Here is a 10,780-nt window from a genome sequence, read left to right on the forward strand (position 1 = left end):
CTGTCTGCAGCCCCTCTGAATAGCTGTCTCAAAATACGTAAAAAAGGAATATTTTGCGGTGAAATACTTTTGATTTTCTTTACTGGTGAGGGCCATATTCATCTGAATAGAGTTTTTTTTTTTTTTTTTTAATCTCCTCTTGTATCATTGGACACACAATTTAACATTTCTGACAGTGCCTGTGCATATGACAGTAAAGTAAAACTCGATAAAAACTTGAAGCAAATATGCCTAATAGCCTGATTATTTTTCTCTTCTAGGTTTTGAGTTTTGGCATAATGACTTCTATAAATTTCAATGAATGGCATCAAAGAGTTAATGAGGTCATTTGCATAATTATTCATCTTCCTAAAGTGAAAAGAAGCAGGAAGCCACTTCAATTGTCAAAATTAACTGTGATATCAATCAGAAGCTCATAGATTTTGAGATAATTCTGTATTTAAAGTCAATTTAGTTTCCACAGGGGGACTCTAACCTGCCTAGGAGGCTTAATTAGGCTAACTGCCTGAAAAACAGCATAAAGCAGATGGGTGGGTTCTCATTCAAAACTGGTTTTATGAGCATTCTCATAGCTCTTACAGAAAATGAATGAACTTTCTGATATCTTCAACTAAGTCTCTATTTAGTAATTCCATAAAGGGAATGGAAGCGAGTTGGAAGGAATTGATTTTTTTAAAGTGGTCTTTATATTATGTTTTGCTGTTTTTATATCATGATTCCATATATATCATGAACTCTGAGAGCCCAGGAGAGACAGAATACTTTCAGGAGGTGTTTTTAAAGCTTCAGATCAAAACAGAGACTTTTAATATCCCAAGGGAATGCCACTTTGCCCTTGTTCCTCCTGAAACATTCAGTAAATCAAATATTTATTAAGCATATTTTATATAAAGTTCTAGAGAATACAGAGATAAATAAGATACAAATTTTATCCTCAAGAATCTTAATGTGAGTGATAGATATGTACACAGTCAATTATAATAAATATTAGACAGAAGTGAGCACTAAAGATATAAATAAACATAAATAAGAGCATAAAGTAAGGAGTGACTAATTCTGTCTGATGTGATCAGTGAGGGTTTCCCTGAACAGTCTCCTTTGTAGTAGTTGTGTTTTGTGGACACACTGCAGAAACAGGACAGACCCACCCAAAACATGGGTTGGATGTCAAGACTAATGATGCCACACGCATACAGAGGGTATAAAAAGATTTATCACTTACATATTGAGACTTTTTGGGAGAGCAGAGAAGGCTTTCCGAGCTATTCAGAATATGGCTTGTGACAGCAAGGACAAGAGCCTAGCTTGGGGTTTTATGGTGGGGAGGGAATAGGGCCAGACTGAGGGTCTCGGAGCTTGTGCATGGTCAGGAACTTACTGGGTTTGGATTTCCTGCCAGCACCAAGGAGGGAGCACCCAGGCATACTTATGAGCTTGCCCAGATGAGGGTCACAAGGGGAAGAGAGAGGGATGTGGCTTAAAAGCAGTTAGCAGTCAAACATCAAAATGTGAAGTCAGACTCTTCATTACATACAGGTTTCGCTGGATTCTTTCTATCTGTATGAGCACTAAAAAAATCAACTTACCCTTTTCTTTTCCTTTTTTTTTTAACTTAAAAAGAAATGTTTAGACAGCTGATAGTGGTTATAAAACTGATAGCTTCATCAGCTGTTGATATTACCAGCTTGTGTTTTTCTTGAGTATCAAGGCCAACTAAACTCACTTTGCCTCAATTCTGTCTTGCTTGTCTGCATCTCCACCACTCTCTGCCCCCATCCTCCACATTACCCTTTGTTGTCACCATTTATTCCCTGGGCATCTCTAGTCCATCAAGGAATTTTACTCACTGTCTGCTTCTTCATACTCACTGTCTGCTTCTTGCCATTACACCAGAAAAATTTTACTATTACCACCATGACACATCTGACAACATAGCATTAAAATTTTCTGGCTCCCTGAGCTCCAAAAACCTTCTTCTTCACCATGTCTCAGGAATCCAGTTTCCAGTACTTGCTTTGGAAGCCAATGCATGGAGTTTGGCATGCATTCTGAGATCTTTTTTTTTTTTTCTTTTGAGACGGAGTCTCGCTCTGTCCCTCAGGCTGGAGTGCAGTGGCCGGATCTCAGCTCACTGCAAGCTCCGCCTCCCGGGTTTACGCCATTCTCCTGCCTCAGCCTCCCGAGTAGCTGGGACTACAGGCGCCCGCCACCTCGCCCTGCTAGTTTTTTGTATTTTTTAGTAAAGAAGGGGTTTCACCGTGTTAGGCAGGATGGTCTCCATCTCCTGACCTCGTGATCCGCCCGTCTCGGCCTCCCAAAGTGCTGGGATTACAGGCTTGAGCCACCGCGCCCGGCCACATTCTGAGATCTTAACCCTAGTTCTCTAAACTCTAACATAACCCCTTATCACCCAAATTGCCTCTCACTTTTGGGAAGTCTGCTCTTTGGCCTCTTTACTTGTTCCTTTTCTCTCTATCAGACATTCCCCTATGGTTCCGCTCCCTTCCTCTCTAGCTTACACTCTCTGCTCATCCTTTTCCTCAACTATTTTTTTTTTTTTTTTTTTGCCTAAGTAACATTTGACTACCTATTGAGAACCAGCCATTGTTTAGACACTAGAAATATTTTATTGGAAATAAATTTAGCTTTAATTTTGGAGTAAATATTTTAGGGGAGGAGGGCAGACAAAAAGCAAATAAATAAGCAGATTTTTATAAGCACATGCCAGGATGTGATAAGAGCTATGGAAAATATCAAGCAAGTTAAGAGCGCTAGAGAGTATAGGAAGAAGGAAATTGTTACTTTATATACTAGAATAGTCATGGAAGGCCTCACTGACAAGATGATATTTGGGCAGAGACTTGAAGAAAGATAGAGAAGGAGTCATGCAGATCTAGAGAGAAGTTCTTTCTAGGAGCAGGAAAGAGAATGTACAAAAGCTCAGAGGCTGAAATGTGCTTGGCATGTTTGAGAATAGCAAAGAAACCAGTGTGTCTGAAGCAGAATGAATAACAGAGAGTATAAAACAAGAGGTATAATCGGGAGGATCTGGGGACAAGATAATGTAGGGCTTTGTAGGCAGTTTTAAGATTTGAGTGGAGGAATGTCTGGATCCAGCTTAATCTTATTCCCGTTGGTATCATCTTCATCCTCAGTATTCTTGACTTATTTTCTTTGAGTTGTCTTTTATTTTCCTCAATGAGTCCTCCTCTAAACATATAAACATGTTCAAACATTGTTCCCATATTAAATAAACAAACCACAAAATCGACTTAGTTATTTTCTGATCTTTCTTCTCCTGTTGATAACTAAACGTCTCAAAATAGTAACAGTAATTTACAATCTCATTCACACTTGTATACCTCTTATTCATTCTTCAATTCATATAATCATATTCTACAAACTGAACCTACTGTTGTCAAGGTTGTTGCTAAATTTAAAGGACATATTTCAGTACCAATTTTAATTTATTCTCTTTCTCTGGGAGTGAATCATTGACCACTCTCTTTTTAAAATTCTTCTCTATTGGTTTTCAAGGCATTACCTGCTCCCTAGGGTTCCATTTTTGGACATTTTCTCTCCTACACATTCTCTTCTCACAATGCCATTCACTTTCATTGCTCCAATTGTCATCTATATGCTGATAACTCCTTAATATATATTTCTAGGCCAAGCTTCTTTTTAAAAATTTAGTTACAGCCCATATATCAAAGTTCCTACTACCTACACTTGAATGTCTCAAAGGTACTTGAAACTCATTTTGTCCATAACTTATCTTCTTGTCCCCTAGAAGCTACTTCTCTTTTTTTCCCATGTGGTTCCCAAGTTAGTGATGAAGCCAAGAGTCAATCAAAGTTTTCAAACTAATCTTTGTTTCAGCCCCTTGCTCAGTTGGTCACTAAGTTCTGATGATTCTACATATATTGATCCAGTCACTTCCCTGATTAAGCTCCCTTAGTTAAATTCTATTTGTCCTTGTAAAGTCCTATCAGCTGTCATCCCATCAGGGAAATTATTCCTTAGCCCTTGGATCCCTGTCCTAGGCTAGATTAGCCTCCTTACCTGCTTCCATCACTCCATTTCCACAGCTCTTTAAAGTACTTTATACATTTCTTGGTAATCATCTTGACACGTATATGTCTCTGAAGATTGTAAGCAACTTTAAGGCAAATATTATGTCTTTCTCATGTCCATGTCTGTAGTGTTTCTTACAGGACTGACATATTGTAGATTCTGAATAGATATTTGTTACATGAATAGGGTTGATGGTTGACGTTAAACAGTGAGTAGGATTTCGCAAGGTAGACAACAGTGTATTAGTCAGAATTCTAATGGTATCAAGTTACAGACACTCAATTTTTATTAACATGCTAAGAGGATACTGGGTAACTCACAGAATGAAGGTGGCTACGTCCACACTTCAGTAAGGCAATAACCAGGGCAGCTGTGGGACCTGAGGACTGGAAACAGGGACTTGAATACAATAAGGGTCTTTTTATTTCCCACCATTTTTCCCGGTGTGTTGGCTTTATCCTCTCAGGTTTTCCCCGGGTGACTAAAACCATGAGTGCCTGGAGTTTCTGGATAAACATATGTCAATTACTGGACTGATGAATGTAACCAGTGTGACAAAACATGATACTTAGCTCAGCTTGGCACTTAGTTCCACTCCTAGACTAAGAGTGGGACTTGTGAATTTGGATTTGATTGGAAGAAGGCAGGCAGTTCCCAATTAGATTATATGATTGAAGTGGGAAAAAGGGAGAGCTGTTCCTCAAAATAGGGAGACTGATGGTATCAGATGAAGAAAAGAGTCTAGGAAGACATAATATATACCTACTAAAGCTGGTAATATTAACTAATGTTCCTTAGTATTTATTGATTGATTTTAAACAGGCTTTGTGCTAAGACACTTTACATGAATCTTCTGACTGAATTCTCACAACAACTCGATTAGATGGGTGTTTCAGTTGAATCCTGTCATCTACAGTAACATAATGCCCAACTGAAAGTGGCTTATTTAGGGTTTTATTGTGTTCACATAACCGTAAATACAGAGCAAGAGAGATTCCAGTATTGGTTCAACTGGTCAAAGGTGTCCAGGCTCTTGGTTGGCTTCTGCGTAGTTTTGTTAGATTTCCACTCATGATCACAGTAGCTGCTGTAGCTTGGAGTTCCCATCTTCACACGTCACGTTAAAATGTAAGAGAAAAATGGAGGCTGCTCTTTGTGCATCTCTTTTAGGAAGGAGAAAATCTTAACAAGAAACATCCCATAACCCTTTCCTGAGGAGCGACAGATTAGGACGACTTATATACTTTGTCGAGCAAGTGAAGATGAGAAAGTAAGTCGGACGTTTTTAGCTTCATAGTGGGACTGCCTCTTTTCTCGCAAAGTAGGCAATGGTAGAATGGCTACTGGAAGGCAATAAATGTGTTTGCCACAATGTGTGATATTTGGTTGGAATGTTTTAGTGAAAGAAACAATATTTGAATAACAATAATTTAAGCCACAAGGATAGTTCTTGTTAGTATAACAGGAAATCTGGAGTTAGGCAGCCTCCATATTGTTTCAGCGACTGGCTTGGTAACATTACCGAGGACACGATTCTTGGTTTCTGTCCTACTGTCTGCAGTGTTGGTGATATTTCTCCTTCTGATCACATAGCTGCTGATAATCCAAAAATCATCTCTGCACATTACGGTTTTATATTCAGCAAGGAAATAGAGTGGAAAAAGTCTTTACTCTTCAGCTTCTCCGTCTTATAAAGAAGGAAAATATTTCTCAAAATTTCCAACATGGCTCCCTTATATTTCATTTCAGATTTGGGTGACTTGCCCTCCCACAGACCTATTCTTGACAAGTGGGAATTGCCTCATGGATTGGTATGGATTAAATGTGTAGAAGTACTATAGACAAAGGTAAGAATGCATGCAAGTGAGAGTCTTGCACATCCATGTGGTTGAAGCCTAGGATAGGCGGAGGTTAGAAGTGAAATGAGGGGTGCTGAATATTTGTCTCCTCTACAGAATCCTTTCTAACATGATTTCTTGGTCATTGGGTATTCAGACACAATAACTCACAATTTTTATTTTATTTTTTTACTTTTTGGCCAACATTTCATTTAGCACAGTAAATATATTAATAATAATAAGCAATAAATAATGTTAGTTATGTATTAGGGATTATGCTAAACAGTATAGATATAATGATGAATCTAACCAGTTCTTGACCTCAAGAAACTGATATTCGGTGTTAAAAAGAATGTATATATCTGATTTTCCATGTATTTGAGTTCACGTTCTTCCTGCACCTTGTGTTTGCTCCCTAGATTTATTATTTGAAAGTTTATAAGTGTTTAGGGATATTTGATAATTTTTCTTATTACAAACTAATAAAAGAGTTTGATCAAACAAGAATGGTATTCCAGAACTTATTATCTTTTCCATGCTATCTAAAACTGTGTGAAAATTCAGTTAGTGGCTGGTAACACTAATTGGCATCCTCTTCAACAATCTCTAAGCAAGAAAGTATTAATTAGACATGAAATAGAGAACACTCTCCTTTCATCCAACCGAGCAGGTGGCTGCTGCTGTTGAAGGCAAATATAAAGTTGGTGATAAAAGTAACATCTTGTGAAATCACTTTATTTTTAGGTAGAAACTTACAGATCTTATTTGTGAGTTGTAAAACATTTAGTCAAAGATTCATCATGGATTCAATCATGGATTCAATCAACTTTGCAAATTTTTCCTATTCCTGTTTTGTAATACATAAATATGTACAATATAATTTTATCAACCCTATCCTTTCAACCCTTCCAAACAGTGGTGGCAGTGAGATCTATAAAATAACCACTAAATTAAAGTTTCTAGTTGTATGTATAGGCATTGATCCATATTAATTTCATTTAACGACTTGCCAGTCCTTTTTTGGTTTCTCCTCTTATCTATTCTATCTTTCCTTCTGATTTTCTTTCCCCAGAGTTCCCTTCCACTGCCTATTTATATAAAGTACTTGCAGGACTCTATGGCCTTCTCCATTTCCTCTGGGTTATCTGACATACTGTCATGATTCTAACTATCCTTTACAACAGGGTGCGGCCAGGTAATTAAGTATGTGAAGTGGATTAGTGCAAGCAATAGGAAATGATAGGGCCTGTGGCAAACTGTAAATGCCTAAAGACATTTAATGTTATACCTAAGAAAAAAACCTCCACAACAAACCCCACCATGCTCGGCCAAATAAAAGGCTCTGCCAGATGAATTCAGCTTTTACCATCTGACTTGCCACTCCTGTCTACCAAATCTGTGATCTCTAGTTGGCCCCTCCCCAGAGGTTCAATCCTATATAGCAAATTGTTTAGTGGCTATTGAATAAGCGAATGCTTATCAAAATAGACTGCATCTTCTTTGCTTTTTCTTTTTCTCTTGAATTGAGGGGAGTATATGTACGAGTTTGTTACGTGAATATATTGTGTAATTCTGGGGTTTGGATTTCTATTGAACCCATTACCCTAATAGTGAACACAGTAACCAATAGGTAGTTTTTCAATCCTTGTCCCTCTCCTTCTCTTCTCCCTTTTGGAATCCTGAGTATCTGTTGCCTCCATTTTTATGTACATATACACCCATTGTTAACTCCCATTTATAAGTGAAAACGTGGTATTTGATTATCTGTTTCTGTGGTGATTCACTTAGGATAATGGCCTCCATCTGCCTCCATGTTGCTGCAAAGGACATTATTTCATTCTTTTTTATGGCTGCATAGTACTCTATGGTGTATATATGCCACACTTTCTTTATTCCACTTACTATTGTTATACATAAAGTTTCAGTGCCACAAAAGAAATAGCACTCCAGTATAAAATTTTCTTTTAATTCTCAGCAAGGCAAGGTACTTCTGTAGAAGGGTGCACCTTTATAGATGGAGCAATGGTGAGCACACACTTGGACAAGGGAGAGGAAGAGGTTCTTATCCATGACACACCTGGCCCCTGCTGCGGTGTTGTTCCCCTATTGGCCTGGGTTAGACCACACAGGCTAAACTAATTCCGATTGGCTACTTTAAAGAGAGTGATGGGGTGAGTGGTTTGGCGGGAAAAATGGTTGTGAAGGAGCAGGTAATGGAATGACTCAGGGTGGAGCAGGTAATTGGATTGAGTCAGGGTGGAGCAGGTAATTGGAATGAGTCAGAGTGGAGCAGGTAATTGGATTGAGTCAGGGTGGAGCAGGTGATTGAAATGAGTCAGGGTAGAGCAGGTAATCAAAAAAGTTGCTTTATGAGGAAGTTAAGTTTAAAAGTAGAAGGCAAAGAATTGAACATACTGACATATTGATTCTTTGAAAAGGAATTTAGAACTCACATCTAACACTATTGAGGAGCACCTAGATTGATTCTATGATTTTGCTATTCTGAACAACGCTGCAATAAACATACTAATACAGCTGTCTTTTTGGTAGAATGATTTCTTTCCTTTGGATAGATACTCAGTAGTGAGATCGCTGGGTCAAAATGGTAGTTCTAGTTTTCATTCTTTGAGAAATGAACATATTGCTTTCCACAGGGACTGAATTAATTTACATTAACTCAAAATGGATTAAAGGCTTAAATATAAANAATGGTGAGCACACACTTGGACAAGGGAGAGGAAGAGGTTCTTATCCATGACACACCTGGCCCCTGCTGCGGTGTTGTTCCCCTATTGGCCTGGGTTAGACCACACAGGCTAAACTAATTCCGATTGGCTACTTTAAAGAGAGTGATGGGGTGAGTGGTTTGGCGGGAAAATGGTTGTGAAGGAGCAGGTAATTGGAATGAGTCAGAGTGGAGCAGGTAATTGGATTGAGTCAGGGTGGAGCAGGTAATTGGAAGGAGTCAGGGTGGAGCAGGTGATTGAAATGAGTCAGGGTAGAGCAGGTAATCAAAAAAGTTGCTTTATGAGGAAGTTAAGTTTAAAAGTAGAAGGCAAAGAATTGAACATACTGACATATTGATTCTTTGAAAAGGAATTTAGAACTCACATCTAACACTATTGAGGAGCACCTAGATTGATTCTATGATTTTGCTATTCTGAACAACGCTGCAATAAACATACTAATACAGCTGTCTTTTGGTAGAATGATTTCTTTCCTTTGGATAGATACTCAGTAGTGAGATCGCTGGGTCAAAATGGTAGTTCTAGTTTTCATTCTTTGAGAAATGAACATATTGCTTTCCACAGGGACTGAATTAATTTACATTAACTCAAAATGGATTAAAGGCTTAAATATAAAACCTCAAACTATAAAAATCCTAGAAGAAAACCTAGGAAAACTCTTCAGGACATGTAGGTCTAGGCAAAAGTTCATGACTAAGATCTCAAAAGCAAATGCAAAAGAAACAAAAATTGACAGTCAGGATTTAATTAAACTAAAGAGCTTCTGCACAAAGAAAGAAACTATCAACAGAGTAAGCAGACAACCTACAGAATGGCATTATAGAAAATTTTATTAACTATGCATCTGACAAGGGACTAACATCCAGAATCTATAAGGAATTTAAACAAATCAAAAAGAAAACAAAATAACTGCATTAAAAAGTGGGCAAAGGACATGAGCAGATACTTCTCAAAAGAAGATGTGCAAGAGGCCAACAAACATATGAAAAAATGTGCAACATCATTAATTATCAGAGAAATGCAAACTAAAACCAAAGGGAGACACAATCTTGCACCAGTCAGAATGGCTATTACTGAAAGTAAAAAAATAACAGATGTTGGTAAGGATGTGGAGAAAAGGGGACATTTATACACTGTTGGTGGGAATGTAAATTAGTTCAGTCACTGTGGAGAGCAGTTTAGAGGTTTCTCAAAGAACACTGATCTACTGCATTTTAGAATCACCTGGGAGAATTTTTGAAAATACTGCTGCTCCAGGGGCTAGGATCTGGGCTTTAATTGTTTTTAAAAAAATTCTTCCAGTGTTAAGAATTAATGCCAAAATAGATTTTGTTTCAACTCCTAAGCATTTCCTGTAATTAAAAAATGTAAAAGGCAGATTATCAGAAATAAGAGGAGCATTTTAAAATTGTAAATTTACAAATGCACAAATATTTTGGTTTATCTTTTAGCTCTTAGTTTCCAATTTTATTGCATTATGATGAAAATTATAGCTTCTATGGTTTATATTTTTGGAAATTAGATGTTTTGTGAGCTATCTTTGAAAGTTTTATTCCTACATAAACAATGTGCATTTTCTGTTTGATGAGAAAACATTTTATTTGATATTATGCTTATAAGTTAACTTTTAAAATCTCCTTTCTCCTAATTTTGTGTATTTGATGTAACCATATTGGAGACATATGCAAAATCTACCTCTCTATATAAATATTGACTTGGAAATTCTCCTTATACTTCTAGAATTTTGTGTTATAATGTGATGTTAATTTTTTGGTATATAAAATATGTAACTCTTTGTAATTTTTTTGATGAATTTTGTCTCTAATTATTTAAAATAATTTCCAGATATTGAATTATATTTTGTTACAGCTACATTTTTGGGGAGAAAATAAAGATTTGTATGAAGATTGATCTATCTACCCATCTGGATTGTATATAATATATATATAATCTTATATATAATCTTACATATAATCATATATAATCTTATAAAGGGAGACAGATCTATATATATCTATATCATCTATATCTATATCATCTGTATGTACCTATATCTCTCTATATGTATGTCTCTCTATATATACATATTTTCTTATTTTTAATCTATTCATGTCATTTAGT

The sequence above is a fragment of the Rhinopithecus bieti genome, unplaced genomic scaffold, assembly GCF_001698545.2.
Source record: "Rhinopithecus bieti isolate Rb0 unplaced genomic scaffold, ASM169854v2 scaffold_27216, whole genome shotgun sequence".
Taxonomy (NCBI): Eukaryota; Metazoa; Chordata; class Mammalia; order Primates; family Cercopithecidae; genus Rhinopithecus; species Rhinopithecus bieti.